The sequence below is a fragment of the Durio zibethinus genome, chromosome 8 (assembly GCF_047325235.1).
Source record: "Durio zibethinus cultivar Kanyao isolate XHJ-2024 chromosome 8, ASM4732523v1, whole genome shotgun sequence".
Lineage (NCBI taxonomy): Eukaryota > Viridiplantae > Streptophyta > Magnoliopsida > Malvales > Malvaceae > Durio > Durio zibethinus.
Window position 1 is genome coordinate 29,401,021 of NC_143169.1, and position 23,453 is coordinate 29,424,473.

Consider the following 23,453-nt stretch of genomic DNA (forward strand, 5'->3'; position numbering starts at 1 on the left):
CCAAGCCTTAACACACCATTAGAGTCCTCAACGTGTTGATTGCTAGCCCTAGCCTTGGCCTGCACACTTAGGTAAAATATGTGGCTTTAGAACCTTGGTCTCAATCCTTCCTAGTGCTTCACTTGCACCATCTCGAGCAAGTCCTATCATACGACCCTTTTGGTCTAAGACTCATGCACAGTCTATGATATTCTCCCCCACTTATCCTAGCAATGCCCTTGTTGCTAAGGGAATGTCGATCTTGCACCTCACATGCATGTTGGTTCATTGTTTGTCTTTTATCTTAATGGTCCTTGGCACCTGATCATGATCATCCCTTTCTCTTACTTTGATAGTGACACGTTTGTTGCCAAACCAATTTTTGCTTAAGTGTCACTCCTGTACACTTTACTGAAAGGGTTTGCCTGATCTCTTTGGTTCAACTAGTGGCTCTCTATGACCACACTCTACTAATCTTATTGGCTTGACTGGTGGCTCTCCGTAGCCACACCATTATCACCTTCATCGAGAGCTTGAAAAGTTCACTCTTTTTGGTTTATCTGAATAGCACCAAGCCTCAACACACCATTAGAGTCCTCAACGTGTTGATTGCTACCACTATTCTTACCATTGGACTCCTTATAAGTCTCCATAATGGCTACAAGCTTCTTTTATTATAAGCAATTCCTAGGTATATATGATCCTGAACATAAGAAGTAGCTAAAGGTAATAGCTTTCTTACCTTTGTCCTTGTCAAGCTCTTCGACCTTTGCATTGTGATGTCATGGCTTCTCCTCAACCTCATCCTCTAATGAAGAGTAGTTACTCTTGTCTCCCTCATTTAAGCTGCTGCCCCTAGGCTTATGCTAATACTTAACCAATGATTTGGTAACTGTAATTGCTTGACTCAAGTTTTGGACCTTACGTTGGTTTAGCTCAATTCTTGCCCATGACTTTAACCAGTCAAAGAAGTAGAACAAGGCTTGTTGCTTGGCCATGCTGGGAACCGTAAGTGGTAGTTCCAAGAACTCTCGATAATAGTCTCACACTTTTCCATTTTGAGTGAGTTGGTGAAGCTTTGCTTAAGCTTTTTCTTTTGCATACTCTAGCTTTGTCTTATTAGTTCCCTCAAAAACTAAGCCTAAGTGGTGATTGCAATGTACCTTTGCTACATGCTATTGTGCCTTTGATGCCACCACAACAAGGCCACATTAGTTAAGTACATGGCAACATGCTTACCATGGCTTCCTCCATTGTATTAACCACTAGGAAGTACTACCTCATGCCCCACATGAAGTTGTCAACTTCTTTAGCTGAGTGACTTCTCATGAATGGCTTTGGCTTAGGACTTTCACCCTAGGTCCTAAACCCTAGTTTGCAACTATGCAACCTAAAATACAACAAACTCCTGCTTGAGTTACTTTAGTTCTTCTTGTAAGGCTACCATTTAAGCCTTTAGAGCTTCATTATGTTGCGTAAGCACTTCCATCTCTTGAGTCAAAACATCGTGCATCTCTTTTTTTAAGCTTTTCCTATGCCAAGTCCAGCTGTTGGATGCAATCCTCGGTGTCTTTAAACTGATCCCTCAAATCTCCCATGGCTAACTTTCATTTTGCCAATCGAGAGGCCATGGATGACAATAGCTCCTTCGAACCAGTCTTTCTCTCTTTACTTATGGGTGGGTTGCCCTCTTGCACTTCACTCATGCACTCCACTTAAAAGTTACTGGCCATGCTTTTTCATGCACACCATAATTACAAAGCTTGGACTAAGGATTTCCCACAATTTACTTAGAAGCACTCACATGTATTTATGCCCTATTCTTGGCATCAAGAACCAGCAATCACCCGCACATTACTTCCCACTACAAGTTTACAACACAACTAACACACTAACATACAAGCTACCCATGCACTTGAATCAATACCAATATTGATCATAACCAAGGTTTGAAATTTACTCTTATACTAACTCTAGTTAGAAATAGCACTGAAACCAACTATCATGGGCTGGGAGCTTAAGCTTAGCTACCATGCAACCTTAGATGGGAAACTACCATTTGTATGCCTAAGTTAGTCTTTAAACTGACTAGGTGCCATGCACTAATCGATTATGCCGTTCACTTGTACTGGAACTCAACTAACCTCCTAGGAGTTTAGGAAAAAGCTAGGAAGGAAATGGTTAAGGCAATAGAAGTTTATTTACTTGATGGGGTATGTACACTTACTCTTGGAACACGGCCCCTTATGTGTTCTCTATAAAGGCTCTCAAGGCCTATGTCACTAATGCTTACATTCTTGCTTCTCTATGTTGTCACTTGGTTAAGGCTTATGTATAAATAAGAGGGAGGTTCTCCTATTTATACTTCAGCCCCTTTGGTACTTATGGTTGTGATGAATCCAAGTGTATGGCCATTAAGGGCCTTCCAAATAGTTCTAGGGTTTCCAAGCTTTAACAAAGTCAGCTAAGGCCTTTTTAGAGATATACTGGTTTTAGGCTCCCTACCAAGCCCTTGGGTTTCGAAGAGTCAGGGCACTTTCGGTGAGTGCCCACACCTAATGGGTTCTAAAGTCTTTTCCATCTAAGTGCCACTATGCTCATAGCTAGGGTCTTCTAGAGGCTTTTTCTCTAGGTGCTACAGTGCCTATCACTATGCCCATGCCCAGCCTTTCTGGAACATTTGATGCCTACACACTAGACTACCTTTAGGCTTTTCTAGGCATTTTCATACCTATGTGCATGGCCTATCTCTAGATGGTTCTAGGCCTTTCTATGTCTGACTACCTATGCCACATCCTGGGGTGCCCTTGAACCTTCTAGCAAGTAGTCCTCATGCCTAGCATTGTGCAACTTACCATGAGTTTACTCTTACACTTTGGCCTTGGCTTTGGTCTGCACACTTGGTTAAAGTATGTGCCTTTAAGACCTTGGTCTCAATCCTTCCTAGTGATTCACCCATACCATCTCTAGCAAGTCTCAACCATGACCTTCTTTGTCTAGGACTCATATACAGTTAATGACATCTATGGCTGATGGTGCCCCATAACCTAAACTAAGTCTCTAAATTAGGCAATGGCTCTCTAGGGTAGTGCAAGTAGAAACTGTTATCTCAGGCTTGGTCTTGCCAAGTCTCTCAAGTATTTGGTAATCTAGTGGTCCTTTCTCATCGACCATAAAAATGCTTTCGCCTAGCCAAGCCCATGCATGCAACTAATGCTATCCAAAACCCCAAGAACAAGTCTCTGAATCAGGCAATGTCCCCTTAGGGTGGTGGCAGTGGAGTTTGCATGTGAGACCCTAACCAGACCAAGCATTGGTGGTGTCATGTCATTATCACCTATTGCTTAGCATGGGCAGTCTCATGGCCATTGCTTCTATTTTTCCCATGCCAAGTGGTTATGGCATGGCCTTGTACATCATTTCCTCTATTCACTCATCAAGTAATCGATTGGGTAGGTTATGGACTAGTGTGCATGGTTGCTACCACATGTATGCAATGGGAATATGAGTGGTGCTATGGTTATGTGTGTCGATAGGCTCTATGCTTGATTCATCAAACTGTTGACATGTCATCCTCTTCAATCTCCCTTATGTGGTCATCGTATCCTGGGGGCACAATCAGGATCTTATGCTACATACCTAAATCGATTGAAACCAGATGTCTTGGCATCTTTCATTTATTTTGTGTCCTTAGGGCTATGGGTTAGACCTCGATCATGCCACATGTCCTAGGTGTGCCACCCAAACCTATGTGGCCACATTGGTGTAATAGTGTTCAATCAAGCTCTTAGATGTGAAATGTTTTATGGGCACATGATTTTGAACCTTGTTCATTCGATGCTATGCATTTTACATGCTCAACATGCATAACACTTGTGCTCCATGTTGGCTCTCTTTGTCACTCTATTAGTGCATTGAGGCCTATGTGGTGTTAACATCCTAAAGGAATGCTACGTGGTTGATCCTGCTAGTGTCAAAAGCTTGTCTCAAAGATTAAGCCATGCATGTGTAAGTATAAACTAATTCAAACTGTGAAACTACAAATGGCTCATTAAATCAATTATAGTTTGTTTGATGGTATCTACTACTCAAATGACCATAGTAATTCTAGAGCTAATACGTGTAATAAACCCCAACTTCTAGAAGGGATGCATTTATCAGATAAAAGGTTGACGCGAGCTTTGACCATTGCTTTAATGATTCATAGTAACTCAACAAATCGTGCAGCCTTTATGCCGGTGATGCATGATTCAAATTTCTACCTTATCAAATTTCAATGGTAGGATAATGGCCTACCATGGTGGTGAAAGGTAACAGAGAATTAAGGTTCAATTTTGAAGAGGGAGCCTAAGAAATGACTATTAAATCCAAAGAAGGTAGCAAGTGTGCAAATTACCTAATCCTGACATAGGGTGGTAGTCATAATAAATAACAATATCAGGCTCTATGAGTTTGGTAATTGAAATGAGTACAATCTAAATCCCTTAATAAGGATCCATTGGAGGGCAAGTCTGGTGCCAGTAGCTATGGTAATATCAATTTTAATGGGATATATTTAAGTTATTGCAGTTAAAAAGCTCATGGTCAAAATTAGGGCTAGGTTATTTGGTTTGCCCACAGTGAGCATCGATCTACTCATCCCTCTGCTAGAGATGTGCTCTTAGCCTTAATGGTTGAGTCATTCCTCTAGTGCTGTTATTTTGAAAAAATTAGAGTGCTCAAAGTAGGCCTATGCTTGTATACATTAGCATAAGATAACATCATAGGATTTCTATCCTATGATGGTGGCCTTTGAGATCAAAGTAATGATTAACAAGGATAGTCAATGGTATTCGTATTTCATAGTCAGAGGTAAAATTTTTGGATTTATGAAAGATGAACAATTGTGAAAGCATTTACCAAGGATGTTTTCATTAATCAAGAATGAAAGTTGTGAGCTTGAAGATGATCAGATATCATCCTAGTCTCAACCATAAATGATGTCAACCAAGAATCGATGGATGTTACTTTCAGGACTCCGTCGACACCTTATGCGAAATCAAAGTCTTTGAGTTCTGGAGGGAGTATGGTTACAAGGCTAAAACTTAAAGGAATTGATGGAAGGGCACCACTAGGAGTGCAACCTATGGCTTAATTTAACTCAATGCAGGGAAACTTACCAAGTCTAGACATAGTAAAGATTGATAGACTGAGAGCTCTTTCTTGATTCTATGGGAGGTTGTGCATGGTAGTTCTTAGTTGGTGGACTGATTTGTCTAGTTAAATCCATTAATGAATAAGACCTCTGCTTGTTAACTAGCTATATGGAGGTGATCCTTTATGGCTAGCTTCTTAGAGGGACTATGGCTACTTAAGCTAAGGAAGTTTAAGACAATAATAGGTTTATGATGCCCTTAGATGTTCTGGGTTGCACGTGTGCTACACTGATGTATTCAATGAGTCTATAGCCTTAACTGACAGGTCCAGGTAATCTTTGAAATTTCATCATGCTAGGGATAGTAAGTATGAGTCATCAGCTCATGTTGACTACATCATTGCCTTTTTTACACACCACCCATCCTACTAATTGAATGTCTAGTGAAGTGTTTGGATCATGGTGACATGGATGGTTTGCTACCTGTGACATCATGGGAAGTCCACTGAACCTTATCATTTAGAGGAAAGAGAAGTTGTAACAATGTTTCTATAGGTGAACTTGGGGAAGGATCATTGTTGAAACTTGCTCAATGAATGACCCACAAATGTGTTAATGAGACACTAAGAGGGCAAGCGTGCCTTCATGCTGTGAGCCCCTTCTAGCCCTGGGCATGTGCGACGATCAATTTGTTTTGCCTATCAAGTGGGCAAAATGATTGGTATCATCGTCTGTGGCCAAATAACGAGCCCTCAATGCATATCACACTAAGGAACTAGAATGAAAAAAAATGCGTGTAATGTTGCTATCCCTTTCATAGTGTGTTCGCAGGTGGCACCGTGACTTCTTTTGTCATGGAAAACCAAAATGACTCTCAGTAATAGATATCTCGAGTCTCGCATTGATGAAGAATGTAGCAAAATGTTATACTTGGTGAGAATTGCAAAATCCCATGTGTAGAAAAATTCTTGTATTTTTGTTGGCATCTACAAAACATTTAGCTAAAAAATCAGTGTAGAAGATTTTGTGGCCATTTGAAAAAAGTGTCCCCATTTCAGACACTTGAATGGCTATTGACTGTGAACCGTAAAAACATTGATGCTCATTAAGAGAGTGTGAGTTATTAAGGTTCATTAGGGGATAGGGGGCCAATATAAGGGCCAAGGACCAGCACCCATCACACATCTGTGTGCATACCCCCTGACCCCCCACCTCTAATCGTTGAAACCCCCACTGCTGTCGGTTCGATTCTTTGATGATGCTATGGTGATTGGAGTAATGATTAATAAGGATAGTCAAGGACATTCGTATTTCATAGTCAAAGGTGAAATTCTTGGATCTATGAAAGATGAACAACTGTGAAAGCATTTGCCAAAGATGTTTTCATTAATCAAGAACAGAAATTGAAAGCTCAAAGATGATTAGATACTGTCTTAGTCTTAACCATAAACAATGCCAACCAAGGATCAATGGATGTTACTTTTAGGACTCCTCTTGTACCTTATAAGAAATCAAAGTCTTTGGGTTTCAGGTGGAGTATGGTCATAAGGCTAAAACATAAAAGAATTGATGAAAGGCCACCATTAGTAGTGGAGCCTATGGCTTAATTTAACTCAACACATGGAAACTTGCCAAGTTTAGACATATTAAGGATTGATAGATTAAGAGCTCTTTTTTTATTCTATGGGTGGTAGTGCATGGCCATTTTTAGTTGGTGGAGTGATTTGTTTGGTTAATTCAATTAACAAATGAGACCTCAGCCTACTAACTACCTATGCGAAGGTGAACCTTCATGGCTAGCTTCTTAGAATGACTATGGCCTTTTAGCCTAAGAAAGTTTGAGGCAATAACAAGTCTATGATACCCTTTGATATTTTGGGCCACACACATAATACACTAATGTATTCAATGTGTCTATAGCCTTGGCTGATAGGGCCAGGGAATTTTTGAAATTTCATCATGATAGGGATAGATCATTGCCATTGTTGGTCTTCAATGAGGAATTCCTAGTAAGCATGAGTCATCAGCTTGCATTAACTACATCCCTACCCTTTGTACACACCACCTATTACTCCTACCAATTGAATGGTCCATGAAGTGTTCAAATCATGGCAACGTGGATGGTTTGTTGCCTATGACATCATGAGAAGTCCAGTAAACTTTATCATTTAGAGGAAGGATAAGTCATAACAAGGTTTTCATAGGTGAACTTGTGGAAGGATCATTGTTGAAACTTGCTCAATGAATGACACATAAATATGTTAACAAAACATCGATGGGGTGAGGTTGCCTTCATGCCCCAAGGCTCTTTCGATTATGGTTGTGCATGATGGTCACTTTGTTTTGCCTGTCAAGTGAGCGAAACAATCAATGTCATCACTTGTGGTCAAATAACGAATCCCTGCATGAATCGCACTAAGGGATCGAAATGAAAAAAAGCATGTGTACCATTGTCATCGATTCACATTGCATGCATGGGTGGCATTATGACTCTTTTTGTCATGAAAAACCAAAATGACTCTCAACAATGGATATCTCGACTCTTGCATCGATGAATAACATAGTGAAATATGATACTTGGTGTGAATTGTAGAATCCCATGAGCCATCGAGTTTTTGAATGCAAGTTTCACCCCAAGCCATTAGGCCAAGGGCCTGATTGCCTAGGTGTCATGCATCATCACCCCCTCTAACCCCCCACCCATCGGGCTTCAGGCGAGGGGGAAAAAGATGGCCTCTTATGATCTTGTCGGTTGTTGTTGGCCTAAAAGTGAGCCCCCGACAGTGATAGTGCTGTGACTATTACTGGTAAAGATCCCAACATGCATTGTCTCTAGTAATGAGCATTTATTTTCCATTTGAACCCCATCAGACCCCTTGCATCACTCAATCAATGCTCCCATCATGACCCTAGGTTAGGTAAGATTACTTTTTGAGTTTAAGCATATCAATAAGTAGAGGAAAAGAAACTTACCAAGATTCCCCTAGTAACAACGAGCGAATTGGGAAAAGCCTAACTTGATAATCAAACACCTTCGATGTCCAAATTGTAGTCTAGAGAAGCATCCTCAATGGTGGACTGGGCCCAAGTCCACTAAAAAGAGGTATCGAAGAGGGTGAAAGCCTTGTTATACCTAGACCTTGTCACACCATGAGGCTATCTACGAGTCAAGTTGTATAGGAATGTAGCCTTAATCAGGTAGTAAATTTATCCAAGGCTGAATACAAGGAAGAGACCAATAACGAACAAGTATCATGAGGGAAAGATGAAAAGGACTTTAAGAAAAAAGCCAAAAAATGCATGAAATTATCGGTAGAGAAGTAGATAGGGTCTAGGGATGTGCCTCAGTTGGATATGGAATGGCCATAACTGGTCCACCAATCGGCTTGGGGCATGGATCGATGCGGATCATGGCAATGGCCCAAGCTTGAGCTTTTTATATGCCTACAGAGATATTGTTGCCTCTATCGTGGAATGCAACACATGCCATCTAGATGTGTGTCAAACCACATGTGCTCCTGGGGTCAACCTACAGGCTCCCCATCTAGCCCATCTTGAAATACAAACCGAGTTTGACATTTGTGCAAGTCAATGAGCTAGAAAACCCATAAGGTGCAAGGAAACTAATTGGCAAGATCCCTCACAAGTGCACTACCAACCAACCTTGATCTTTTAAACTACGCCTGAGTGAGGTGAAGGCAGAGGAAACTCTAGTGAAAGCCCACAGTAATACTAACATGCAAATCATTCATCTGTCTTGGGTATAGGGTGAAAAATAAATTGAAATGTCTAGTAGCTAGCTCTCTCTAAAGTTTCTCTCAGGATAGCTGGAGCCCTTAGCAAGTTCTATCAAGTAAAGCCAATTATTAGAGGCATCAGAGGTGCAACACCTTAACCTATTCTCAAACTTTAAATAGGTAAAAAGGTGAGGCTACTTCATGGAGCTATTCCATGGAATCGTGAGCTCCAAGTGGGCCATTTTGTTAAGCAAAACTGGCGATGCAGGATGAACTAGAAGCTAGGTTATGATGCCTAATTGTATGCTAACCTAGAACCCACAAAGGGTGTTGGTCAAATAAGACAATAGGACAGTGGTAATAAAAGTCAAAATCCACTAAAGAATGTGTAATAACTCACCTGCCAAATCAACTAGTCCTAAAAATGGATGGTGCTTAAGCACATGACCTATATATGGCTGTTAGGGCAAAGGCCAAGCCTTAATGAATAGCATGGTGTGGAGGCACTGCGAAACCCAAAGCATGAGCAGAGTGACCATCAGTATAGATCTTGGTGGTAGTAGCAAATATTCAAATAAGAACTTTGAAGGCTAAAAAAAGGAATGGCTCCATGTGAATGGCACTTGCATGTGGGTTAGTCGATCCTAAAAGATGGGGAAAGGTAATCCGATAGCACATCCAGCATAAGCTTTAAAAGGGAATCAAGCTAAAATTCCTAAACCAAGATGCGGTGATTAATGGCAACGTTAAGGAGTCTTAAGATGTTGGTGAGGGCCTCAGGAAGAGTTATCTTTTCTATTTAATGGCTTACCTACCTTGGAAATGGCTCAACCAAAGGTAGGGTCCAACAACCAAAAAAGCACTACACGTTGCATGGTGTCTAATGTGCCCCTGGCGACCTTTGAAAATCCAAAAGATGAACTACCGTCCATGCCCAGTCATACTCATAACCTCATCAGGTCTCTAAGGTGAACAACCTCTGGTCGATGAACCAATATAAGTAAACGATGTTGGTAAAATGGATTTGTAACCTTGGGAAAAGGGTTGGCTCTGAAGGCTAGGCATGAGGGTCCCAATCTTGAACCCATTGGCTACTGGTGCACTACTCGAGCTACTTTTACAATGAAAATGGGTCATCACATACCAGCTAAAGGATGGACTAGGAATGGCTCCCTTCGGGGTCTTTCTTAGATGACAAATAGTTGACTTAGAACTATTATGAACAAGGGGAATCCAACTATTTAATTAAAATAAAGCATAGTAATGGTCCCCATGAATGCTCACTCAATGCGATTTTTGCCCAGTGCTCTGAATGTCAAAGTGAAGAAATTCAACCAAGTGTAGGTAAATAACAGAAGTAACTATGACTCTCTTAGGGTAACCAAATGCCTCGTCATCTAATTAGTGATGTGCATGAATGGATTAACGAGATTCCCACTATCCCTATCTACTATCCAACAAAACCATAACTAAGGGAATAAGCTTGGCAGAGTCCAACTTTGTGAAATAACTTGAGAGGTATAGGATAAGTGGGACCCTTGGGAAAAATTGAAATATCACAACTTTTAACATTATTTTACTTATTTCATGAATCAAAGGTGGGGCATGACCCCTTTTTTTGGAACCAAAACAGCCCTTGGTCGATCAATCCAAATAGAGGACCTTTTTAGGTGGAGAGTTTGACTAAGGTGACACATTTGTTAAAAGATAATGCAGGTGTCCTAAGATTAGCTCAACAAGAATAGAAATCTTATATGGAACAAAAGGGTAAAAGCTCATTCGATTCTATTTTCTAGTATAAATACGAATCATGAAAGTGTGGCCTATTGATCTTTTAAACCTTTAAAATTTGAAGCTATAGGTGTTAGAAAAGTTACCAGAGGGATAATTGGCTTTTGATAACCAAGCATTCATAGCGACATTGCTTTTTGATTCTGTGATGTTGGCTCTTCCTATCATTGTAAAGCAGAATTCACCAAGTGCTAGATTGTTTGCCCACCACTAGGAAACACGAGCTAGGTTTAGACTACCATGAGTCAGGTTAGTTTTACCCTACTAATGGTAGCGTCACACCTAGTATGAGAGAAAATGTTGATTCACACAATTGGTCATCATGTCTGGTTGAAAAGCTAGTAATGTGAAGCTACCATGCACTAGATTATGACTAAACACCTCTAAGTCAGAATCCAGGCTAGAAATAATGCACACACCCTTTGCCTGATTGCCAACCTGTAGTAGGGGCCCATAGCCTTCAATGGCACATGTCATAGGTACAGCCCTCACGGCAAACAAGCCAAACGGGCCTCCTTAGGGCTCAATTCCCATGGAGTGGTGGGTAAAATCCTTTACAAATAGCTTAAATATGTGACAAGGTATTGTAAGTCGTAGAGTGGCCTTGTTACCATGATCCACTAAGATTCAGCCCTTCATCGCTTTGATTCATCCCTCCCTCGCTTCACACCAACCAAAGTCCACTCACTTCATTTTTACACTGCATACCTCTAGGGTTGGGATGAATGATGTTCTCTATTGCAACCGATTTGGCTAGGCGATGACATCCCACCCTCAGGAGTCCAAGTAAACAACAACCAAATGCCCTTCGTATTTGTTAGAAGGAAGGGCTTGCCCTTGGTACAGGAACTTGCCTTGAACTCCATTAGCACACACTGGCCCTTAGTGCAAGTTGTTGCCTCAAACACCATCGACAACATTTGGCCCTTAGTTGGTGCAGACAATAACATCAAACATAATCGATAGATGCTAGCCTATTGTTACCTTGGACACCATATGTAAGTGCTAGCACCATGGTGTGGGATGTTGACTCAGACACCAACTCCAGATGCTGGCACTTTATGTGAGCACTTACCTTAACCATCGTCGGTCCAAGTGGGCCCTTGGTGTAGGTTGTTACCTTGAACACCTCTTTGGTAGATGTTGGTACTTGGTACGGCATGTGTATCATGACCCTCCCACCTAAGGCACTTGTTTGCCCCTTGATCACCATCAACACCAAATGGTGCTTGGTGCATATGTCACAAGCGGTCTTAAGCCAAACCTCGTGTGACCTTGGATAGGGAATTGACTCCATTTGCTAGAGGGGTAAATGATACATTAGTACTCACCAGCTATTTGGGTCCAACTCAAATAAAATTAAAATTTGGCTTGGTTATTATCGAGTCAAGCTCAAACTTGAGTAGCTGGACTTATCGATCGAGCCAAGTTCGGTAATTCTTATTCCTAACTCAAGTAGCTCACAAGCCTAATTGACCTTTTATATTTTAATTATTTTAATTAATAAAATATCTTGAACTTGAGTTCGAGCTCAAGCACAGCTAATTGAGCTTTTGTCAAATAAAAGAATCGAGCCTAATCGAGCAAGCTTAAGTAGCTTAAATTCTATCTTAAGTCAAAATTAAGCTAAAAAATAAAACTTAATGGAGTTTGAGCTTCAAATTTTGAGTTGAGCTTGAGTCAAGTTTTGAGCTTTGAATTTTGAGTCAAGCTTAAGCTCGAGCTTAATGCTATATTGGCTTAAACTCGATCGGTTTCATCTTATTGTCTACCTAAGTCAGCATACTAAACTCAAGTGCTTAGCATAATTCTAGCTTTTCAAAGATTATGCTGCAGTGTTGGGCCTTCTAGAAGCCCACAAATATTGATCCTCCTAGGACTGTGTTTAGGTGTGTTTGTACCTTGGTCTGACCATTCATCCATACCTAAGTCTAATTGTGTGTCTGTGCATCACTCACCAGCTTTTGCACCTTGTACCTAAGTCTTGGCTCAATTCTGTCGAACTTGAATACTATGCCTAAGCCTATGGAATCTTGATCACTACCTATACCATTGTTTTAGGCTAGTTCCTAATAACCTGGGCCTCTAATAGGCCTCAAGGCTTGGTCCCCATAGATGTCATAGATGTCATAGATGTCAGACCATATCCCACTAGAACTGGAATTGCTTCTAGACTCGAAAAGAACCCCTAGGCCTGGACCAGCTTATGGATCATAACACATACACAAGCATTGCCTACGTTTAGGACATGTAGGCCAGTGGACTTGGCACATGCTAGCCCTTTATGCGGGCAGTTCCCTCAAAAAGAATCAACACATGCTAGGCTACACACCATATGCAGGTATCTTAGGCCTGGGCCATGCACCATGCACCATGCACACTACGATTAAGTGTAGGTAAGCTCATGTACATCTTTAATTTCTACAGTACCGATGCAATTTTTATGGCTTCTAAATTCATATAAATGCTCACCAATGCCCACATCAGGGCCTAGCTTAATTATGCCTAACTTGAACATTATGTCTGAGCCTCTGTAGTCTTGATCACTGACCATACCACTATTCTAGGCTAGTTCCTTAAAACTTGGGCTTTCAGTAGGTCTCAAGGCTTGGTCCCCCTAGTTGTTGAACCCTATCCTACTAGAACTAGAACTGTTCCTTGACTTGGAAAGAACCTGTAGGCTTAGACCAGCTTGTGAACCGTGACACATACACATTCTTTGACCACCATCAGGATATGTTATCCCTTGGTCTTGACACGTGCTTCATCTCAACACATGCTTTGACCACCATCAGCACATACTGGCCCTTTATATGGGTAGTTCCCTTAAAAACTATCAGCACATGCTAGGTCGAGCACTACACGTGGGTATCCTGGGCCTTAGCCATGTACCATGCATAGCATGACCAAGTAGTGGTGGGTTCAGGCACATCTTCATATTTTTGCTAAGACAATGCCATTTTTATGGCTTGTAAATTGATATAAGCACATAATAGTGCCTGCATTTGGGCTTTACTCAACTCTGTCAAACTAGCCTAGAATAGTGGTATGATCAGTCTGTAATACTTGGCCTTCTAGAATAGCACCATGCCTGAACCTCTAGAGTCTCGATCACTGCCTGTACCATTGTTCTGGGCTAGTTTCCCACGACTTGGGCCTCTAATATGCCTCAAGGCCTAGTTCCCCTAGCTGTCAAACCCTATCCCACTAGAATTGGAACTATTCCTCAACTTAGAGAGAACCCTTAGGCCTGGACTAGTTTTCAGACCATGACACATGCATATGCACATGCACATGCCTTGACCACCATCAACACCTAATGAACTATTTTGCATACACATGCTTTGACCATCATCAGGACATGTTAGCCCTTGGTCTCGATACATGCATCAACTATCATCAGCACATGTTGGCCTTTGGTGTGGGTTGTTGCCTCAAACACCATCGTTAAATGTTGGCACTTGGTGCAACATCTGTACCATGACCCTATCACCACTCTTTAATCCCTTTCAAGGCACTTGTTTGTCCCTTGAGTGCCATCAACACCAAATGACACTCAGTGCATGTGTCATGTGCTCTAATTTTAAGCCAAACTCCATGTGACCTTAGACATGTAATTGACTCTATGTGCCTAAGTCAACCTATGAAACTCAAGTGCTTAGTATAATTCTAGCTTGTCAAAGATTGTGCTGCAATACTTGGCCTTCTAGAAGCCCCAAAATTTGATCCTTCTAGCATGCCCACACTTGGGTCTAACCATGCACTCATACCTCAATCAGTAGTGCCCTCACTTAGGTTTGGCTGTGTGCTTGCATATCACTCACTAACAACTGCACTTAGGCCTAGCTTCATTTTGTCAAACTTGAACACTATGCCTAAGCCTTTGGAGTCCTAATTGCTACCCATACCATTATTCTATGCTAATTCCCTATGACCTAGCCTCTAATAAGGCTCAAGGCCTGGTCCCCTTAGATGTCAAACCCTATCCTATTAGAACTAGAATTGCTCTTTAACTCGAAAAAAACCTTAGGCCTAGAAAAGCTTGTAGACCATGACATATGCACATGCCTCAACCTCCATCAACATCAAATGACCCTCGATGCATGTGTCACGGATCACACAAAAGTTCAAGACCAAAAGGGTCATGTAACGAGACTTGCTTATGATGATATGGGTAATGAACTAGGAAGGATTGAAACAGAAGCCTTAAAGGCACTTACTTTACCCAAGTGTGTGGGTCAAGCTAAGGCCAAAGTGCAGGAGTGCACTCAAGGTAAGTTGCACAGTGATAGGGATGAAGGTTACTCATTGGAAGTTTCTAGAAAGCCCCAAGATGTGGCACAAGCAGTCAGGCACAAAAGGCCTATAACCACCGAGAGATAAGCTAGGCTTACGAGCATGGAAACTTTTAGATCAACCTAGAAATAGGCCAAATAGGTGGGCATGAAAGGGCTAGAGAAGCTTGGAGGCAAGCGAGGTGTGAGGGCACTGAAGGTTCCAGAAGGGTTAGGCACACGCATAGTGATGCGCACTATAAAGCCTAGATGGGGAAGCCTCTAGAAAGCTCTAGTTGTAGGTAGAGTGGCACCAAATGGAGAAGGCTCATGAACTAGCTAAGCATGAACACTCAAGGGAAGTGCCTAAAATTTTCCAAATAAGGGGCTCAACAAGGAAACTGAAACTAGCAGATCTCTAGAAAGGCCTTAGCCAACCTTATTAGAGCCTGGGCACCCTATAACTGTCTAGAAGGCCTTTAATGGACATACACTTGGATTCATTCTAACCACAAATGCCAAGGGGGCTCAAGCATCAATAGGCGAGTCTCCCCCTGATTTGTACAGAAGCCATAATCAAGTGACAACAAGAGAATCAAGAGTATAAAGCATTAGGGACTTAGGCCTTGAGAGCCTTTGTAGAGAACACATAAGGACTGTGTTCCAAGAGTAAGTGTACATACCCCATCAAGTAAATAAACTATTCTTGCCTTAACCATTTCCTTCCTAGATTTCTCCTAAACTCCTAGGAGGTTTGTCAAGTTTTAGCATAAGTTCATAGCACAAAGAGTCGATTAAAGGCTAACTTAGGCATACGGATGATAGTTTCCTACCTAAGGCTACACAATAGCTAGGCATGTAGATGGTAGTTTCCTAGGCTATGCACCATGCAAACCAAGATCGGATAGTAGGTAGGTTCAAGCACATCTTCATATTTTTTCCATGCCAATGCCATTTTTATGGCTTGTAAATTCATATAATGGTCTTCTAAGCCTTCATGAAAAGTTTCATGGCAAGATGAACCATTTTCTATTTCTCATGATTTTTAAAATTTTTTATAGTTTAGGATTTTTTGAAATTATTTTAAGAGTTTTGGCCCAAATTTTGGTATACATGATCTTTGTATTTCTTTTGGCATCTACAAAAAAATTCAGCTAAAAAATCAAAGTATGGAAAATTTTATGGCCATTTGAAAAAAGCATACCCATTTCAGACACTTGAATTGCTATTAGATGTGAACTTATAAAAGCTCTTATGCTTATTAAAAGGGGAGAGTTGTCAAAGGTTCTTTGGGGGATAAGAGCCAATATAAGGGCTGAGGATAGCACCCATCGCACATCATACAGTCACCCTCTAGCCCACCACCCCTAATTGTTAGATCCCTCAATGCCATCGATCAAGTTCTCTGATGATGCTCTAATGATGCTCTAATGATGGTGCTACAGGCAAAAGAATGCAGTGCCAGCACATGCCTGAGCCCAACATTCTCATTGTGGCCTAAAATCAAACTTTGGCTAAGGCCTTAACCATCAATAGCATATGCTACTGCATGTTATGGGCACATGCCTTAACCATCAATAGCACAAGTTGGCCCTTGGTACAAGCACTTGTCTTAATCACCATTGGCACAAGCTGGCCCTTGGTATGGGCACTTGCCTTGATTACCATCAACACATGCTAGCGCTTGATGTAGGTACATACCTCGATCTAGCCTTTGGTACAGGCACATGCCTTAATCAGCATTGGCACAATCTAGACTTGGTATAGACATATACCTCAATCAGCATTAGCACAGGATGGCCCTTGGTGTGAGCAATTACCTCAAACACTATCAGTACATGTTGGGCCTTGGTACGAACACATGCCTCGACCACCATTGGCACTTATGAACCCTTAGTGCAGGATATGCCTTTTTGAAAAAGTGTCTCCATTTTAAACACTTTAATGTCTACTATTGAAATATTTGTAAAATGTTTCATGCTTTTTAAGTGGTGATTGTTTGGGCCCCCTTTTCCTCCCCATAAAAGGAAAAGGTGTGCATGATGAGCTTGTCATTACATATATCCATAACAACATATTTGGAGCAAAATCCAAGCCATGCATGCCTTTTAGCTACGTTGTTAGGTAATTGTTAGGTAATTGGTTGCTCCAGTGACCTGCAATCATCCATCGCCCTAATCAATTAGCATGCATGAGAAAAAGGCTTAGCTATGCCAAGTTCATACCCATGCCTACAGCTGATGTTGCCCTAAACCATAGACCAAGCCCCTAAATTGGCCTTTTGTCTATTGCATGGACCCTAGACACTTCCTAGGTTGGCTAAGGCCTTTGCAAAATCTAGCTGGTTCCAAGTTCCCTGTTGAGCCTCATGTCCATGACTAGCAGGTTTTAGAATATTCCATATTTAATCACTATTTTTCTTAGAGGTAGGGCCTTCCAAAGCCTTTCTTATCTGGCACTATAGTACCTATTGCTATTCCTACACATGGCCCTTCTAGAACCTTTAATGGCCATGCATGTGGCCTACCTCTAGGCTTTTCTAGACTTTTTTGCACTTGTGCACCTAGCCTGTCTCTAGGCTAATCTAGAGCCTTTTGTGCCTACCTTCTCATGCCATTTTTTAAGGCATTCTAGATCTTTCCAATGAGTAGTCCCTATTCTCAATACTAGGCTGCTCACCTCACCATACTCTTGCACCTTAGCCTAGGCCCTAGTTTGCTCACTAAGCCTAGTATGTGCCCTTAAGACCTTAGTCTCAATCCTTCCAGCTCTTTCACCTACACCAAGTTGAAAAACCTGAGTCTATCAACTAACTTGGCTTAGGACTTTGTGCGCAGACCATGACATTCTATCACACTTGTTAGATCGATGTCCCACTCTCATCTTAATGGTCTTTGGCATACAATGGTTCTTGGTACAACATCATAGTCATCTTTTATTCTGGTCATAATCCCAATATGATTCCTATGAAACCAATGTTTGTCAATTTAAGTAGTGCCTTAGTTGGTGATATGCCATTACCTTCTTTTCATGCTCAATTGGCCCTTTGGGGCATGCAGCACTTGTATCACATAGGCTTCTATGATCCTAGCTTGTTGAAGCATGCAACACCTCTATGCCTAACATGCCATTACTCTCTTCTCTACACCATCGGGTTTTTACCCTCTTCTCGCACTCAATAGGCCTTTTTAGGTGTACAGTGCACAAGTGTAGGGTGTCCATGCTTATGTCTAGGCCATTACCCTTTCTTTAACAAACCATCCATCTCCAGGGCCGGTGTCACCTATGCCTCCACCTTAATAAGGCAACATCAGTAAGATACATCGAAGTGGTGCTTAGCTTAGTAGCATCTCCTACATACCCGTGGCCTAAAAGTACTACTCCATCCCCTATAGATAGTTGTCTACTTCTTTGGCTATCCTAGTCCCCTTGAACTCCTTGGGCTTAGGAATCTCCACACAAGTCTTAGACACTCCAGTAATCATGCCATTCCCAATGGCTCTCTTGCAAGCAGTAAACTCCCTCTTGAGTGCCTCTATCTCCTTATGCATGGTCTCCATCTAGGCCTCCAAGGCTTCATTCCTCTAGGTGATCATGTCAATGGCCTCATTTAGAGCTGCTTGCAACTCACTTTTGAACTCTTCCTCCATGGAGTCTAATGCCTTGATGTGAGTCTCAACCTCATCAAGCTTCTCCTTTACATCGCCAACTGTCACCTCTACCTTAGACAGCCTCCCATCCATGGTAGACTAGATGTCCCTTGAACTAGCTTTCTTCCCTCTTCCATAGCCTTACTCCTAGGCCTCTGGTTGCTGGCTAGCAACATTACTCTGGGATGTCATTTCTGTAAATGCCTTAAGTGTGATCTGAATATCACCGAACAGAACCTACTCTGATACCAACTATCATAGGCTTGGACCTTTAAACCAAAATACAAGCAGCCTTAGACTAGGAATGAGCTCCTTATGTCTAAGTCAGCCTATGAACTAAGCATGTGGGCACTAGACCAACTAGAAAGGCAAAATATGCAAGTTTGAGAGAATAAGAGAATGTTGGAATATGTTGTATATTACTGAAGACAAAATGTGTTTGATGATGTACAACTAAGGGTAGGGTGACCCTCTATTTATAGTTGAGGCCCTAGGACTAATTATGGCTACTTCTTAAAATTAAAAGATTACATGATTCCAAGAATTAAGGGATTTACACATTAATACATAGATTAAACCCTGATTCTAAGGACCTCTCCCTGATTCTTAGGGTTGACCAGATCCTCCCACTGAATGCTACCAATCTTGGATGCCTCTAGAAGATTCTGGATCTGCCAATCTCCCCTGGATCCACCTAGTTAAAATGCGAGAATGTTGCAGGCTAGGTTTTGGTTGGGTGGTCTGGACATTTCTCCCATGCTTATTATGCCAACCCCTGCAATAGTCCCTAGTGCTTGAACCTATTAATATTTAAACAATTAATAAGTAAAATACTTAAAAAATAAATTTGTTTATCGAATAAGTTTAAATAGTTATGTTTATTTTAACACTTATTTATTTTAAATCGTTATGACTTTTAGTTTTCTTATATAACAATTGTTTTTGTTCATACAAGCTTATTCAAATTAAAATAATATTAATTTATTACTATTTCGACAATTAATAAGAAAAAAAATTTTAAATAAATATTTTTACCAAACAAGTTCAAATAGTCACAACTATTTGAGTAATTATTTATTTCAAATTGTTATGACCTTTTGTTTTGCCATAAAACAATTGTATCAATTCATATAAACTTATTCAAAATAAAATAATACTAATTTATTAATATTCCCAAAATTAATGAGTAAGAGATTTAAAAAATGAATCTATTTACCATACAAGTTCAAATAGTTATAACTAATTGAACAATTATCTATTTCAAATCATTATGACCTTTTGTTTTGTCATAAAACAATTGTTTTTGTTCATTCAAGCTTATTTCGAATAAAATAATATAAATTTATTAATATTTCAAAAATTACTAAGTAAAAATTTAAAAAATAAATCTATTTTCTGAATACATTCAAATAGTTATAACTATTTGAATAATTATCTATTTCAAATAGTTATGACCTTTTTTTTTTGTCATAAACCAATTGTTTCTATTTATATAAACTTATTTGAAATAAAATAATACTAATTTACTAATATTTCAAAAATTAATAAATAAAATATTTAAAAAATAAATTTATTTATCGAGCAAGCTCAAATAGTTATGACTATTTGACAAAACAAAAGTCATAACGATTTGAATTATATAATTGTTCAAATAGTCATAACTATTTAAACTTATTTGGTAAACAAATTCATTTTTTAAATCATTTACTTATTAGTTGTCTGAATATTAATAAATTTGTATTATTTTAATTGAAACAAGCTTTTATGAATACAAAATAAATATTTTATAACAAAATAAAAGGTTATAGCAATTTTAAATAGGTAACTATTCAAATAGTCATAACTATTTAAACTAGTCATAACTATTTAAACTTGTTTGATAAATAGATTTAGTTTTTAAATCTCTTACTTATTAATTTTTGAAATATTAATAAATTAAAATTATGTTATTCCTAATCAGTTGTATGAACAAAAACAATTATAACTATTTGTACTAGTCATGCCAATAGATTCATTTTTTAAATCCATTATTTATGAATTTTTAGCCTATTAATAAATTAGCATTACTTTATTCCAAATAGGATTATGTCAACAGAAATTTTGTTTTATGATTAAACAAATGGTCATAACAGTTTGAAATAAATAATTGTTCAAATTGTTATAACTAATTGAACTAGTTTTATACAGATTTATTTTTTAAATCTCTTGTTAATTATCAAAATATTAATAAATTCATATTATTTTATTATAAACAAACTTAGATGAATAAAAACATTTGTTTTATGACAAAACAAAAGGTCATAATGATTTGAAATAGAGAATTGTTCACAAAGTCGTTAAATCTCTAGTTATTAATTTTCATAATATTATTAGATTAGATTACTTTATTCCGAATAAGCTTGTATAAACATAAATAATTATTTTATGACGAAACAAAAGATTATAACTATTTGAAATATATAATTATTTAAATAGTCATAATTATTTAAACTGGTTCAGTAAGCATATTTATTTTTTAAATCTCATACATATAAATTTTTGAAATATTAATAAATTAGTATTATTTTATTATGAATTGGCCTGTATGATGAAGAACAATTGTTTTATGACAAAACAAAAGTTAATAATGGTTTGAAATAGATAACAGTTCAAATGTGTTAGCTTTATAGGTGAGATGGTGATCTAAGAGGGGGGTGAATTAGATTTTTCTAAATTCTTCCCGAACAATGATTTCAATATAGTTGAATGGAAATTAAAATAATAAGCACTTTTGATGAAAATATAATCCAAACAATAACAATTAATGAACCTAAAATCAAATATAAGCAACAATAAATTGTAAAAAGATAGGGATAGAGAAATCAAACACAATGATTATAAAGGTTTGGTCCTTCTCCATAAGGCACCAACGTCCTCTCTTCTTTTTTGTCCACACCAAGGCTTCAATCCACTATTCTTGAATTGAAAATACAACCTATCTTTTTCTTTCTAAGGCTTAAGATAGAAAACTTTATCCTTTGTAGTATTTTACCCAATCTCACTACAAAGCTCTCAAAAGGATACCTCACCTCTTGTTCTCTTCCACCTTGTATATCAAAGTTAATTTTGCAAACAACAGACCAACTTCTCTAAGGCTAAGTGTTTGCTAAGTTTAAGTACAAGAAAATGATGAATGAACAACAAATAAAAATTGGATACAATAAATACAAAGATATGGACTTTGAAGCTCTAAAAACTCTTGATTTTTTTTATAGAATGAAAATATAGCTTGTTGGCTCTTGCTCTCTTGATTTATCAATCCTCTTGGTGTGTTCGTGTGCCCAATTTATAGAGAAATTGAAGAAGTAGCCGTTGGGGAAGCTTGGGAAGTGAAAGCAGTCATTGAATGCATGAAAAAAATAGCCGTTAGTGTGATTCTGCCCAAACCTGATTGATCCCTTCCTTGAGGGGATCGATTGGTTCAAGTTTTATGCCATTTCATGCTTAAAAAACATGACCCAATCATCCCTTCCATGAGGGGATCGATCCTGTCAATGGTTAGGTGGTTGTCTCTTATTTTGCACTCTACTCACTACATTGATCATATCTTGAGTTATATAAATCCAAATCACAAAAGTTTAAATATTTAGTAACTAGACTTAAAGATCTTTCTATCCATATAATATTCATCACCTAATTCATTGAGTACAAATTATAGTGAATTTTCAAAGTTACCCCTTGTGCAATTTTTCTGACAACTACAGAGTGTCTAGTAAAAATTCAAAATCTTTTCTTAGAAAATTTGGATTTTGATTTCTTTTATCCATTAGAAAGTAGACTCAAAGAACTTTCCAAGCATATAAAATTCAAATATTAAAACTTTGTGAATTAATATAGAAAAATAAAATAAATTCAATGTTGGAAAACTTTATTCTTGTAAAACAACTTTCTTAAGTTAATCTTTTTCTCAAAACCAATATTATCAAAATTGTATTAAGTCCAAAATAAATAAATTCACTTTGAAAACAATAATTGGACTTTCATTTAAGCTCAAATAAATAACCTTTAAAGATAGATTTGGTTTGAGAAATATGAAACCAAGAAAGGTTTGTTTAAACTTTGAAAATCATATTATTTATTTAGTACCAAAATATAAAACTTAAGAACATGTACTAAATAAATCTCTTTCAAAATTTTGATCAAGTTTATTTATCTTTAATGTTTTGTCATTTCAAAATAAGGATCAATTCAAGGCTAACAAAATGGCAATAATTATTTAAACTAATTTATTTTTTAAATCTCTAACTTTTCAATTTTTGAAATATTAATAAAGTAATATTATTATATGTTGGATAAGCTATTATGAGCTAAAACAATTGTTTTATGATAAAACCAATGTTCGATAAATAGATTTTTTTTTAATTTCTTGCTTATTAAATTTTTGAATGTTAGTAAAATAGTATTATTTTATTTCAAATAACTATATATGAACTGAAACAATTATTTTATGACTAAACAAAAGGTCATAACAATTTGAAATAGATAATTGTTCAAATAGTCTTAACTATTTAAACTAGTTCAGCAAACATATTTATTTTTTAAATCTCTTAGTTATTAATTTTTAAAATATTAGCAATATTTTACCCCAAATAAGCTTGTATAAACAGAAAACAATTTTTTTATGACAAAACAAAAATCATAATGATTTGAGATAAATAATTGTTTAAATAGTCATAACTATTTGAATTTGTTCAATAAGCAGATTTAGTTTTTCAATCTCCTATTAATTTTTGAAATATGAATAAATTAGTATTATTTTATTCTGAATAATTTTGTATGAATAAAAACAATTTGTAAACAAAATGTCATAATGATTTGAAATAGATAATAGCTCCAATGGACATGATTA

The 23,453-nt window shown here is 38.2% G+C and overlaps 1 non-coding gene and 3 pseudogenes across 1 annotated transcript; all 4 read left to right on the forward strand.

The window, feature by feature from the left end:
- Nucleotides 1-3,930: 3,930 nt before the first annotated feature.
- On the forward strand, nucleotides 3,931-5,691 carry LOC149517901 (18S ribosomal RNA; annotated as a pseudogene).
- A 349-nt stretch (nucleotides 5,692-6,040) lies between these two features.
- On the forward strand, nucleotides 6,041-7,340 carry LOC149517902 (18S ribosomal RNA; annotated as a pseudogene).
- A 289-nt stretch (nucleotides 7,341-7,629) lies between these two features.
- LOC149517903 (5.8S ribosomal RNA) lies at nucleotides 7,630-7,785 on the forward strand. Its single transcript, XR_016344329.1, has one exon. It is a non-coding gene; the product is annotated as a 5.8S ribosomal RNA (ribosomal RNA).
- A 232-nt stretch (nucleotides 7,786-8,017) lies between these two features.
- Nucleotides 8,018-11,293, forward strand: LOC149517904 (25S ribosomal RNA; annotated as a pseudogene).
- The last annotated feature ends 12,160 nt before the right edge of the window (nucleotides 11,294-23,453 follow it).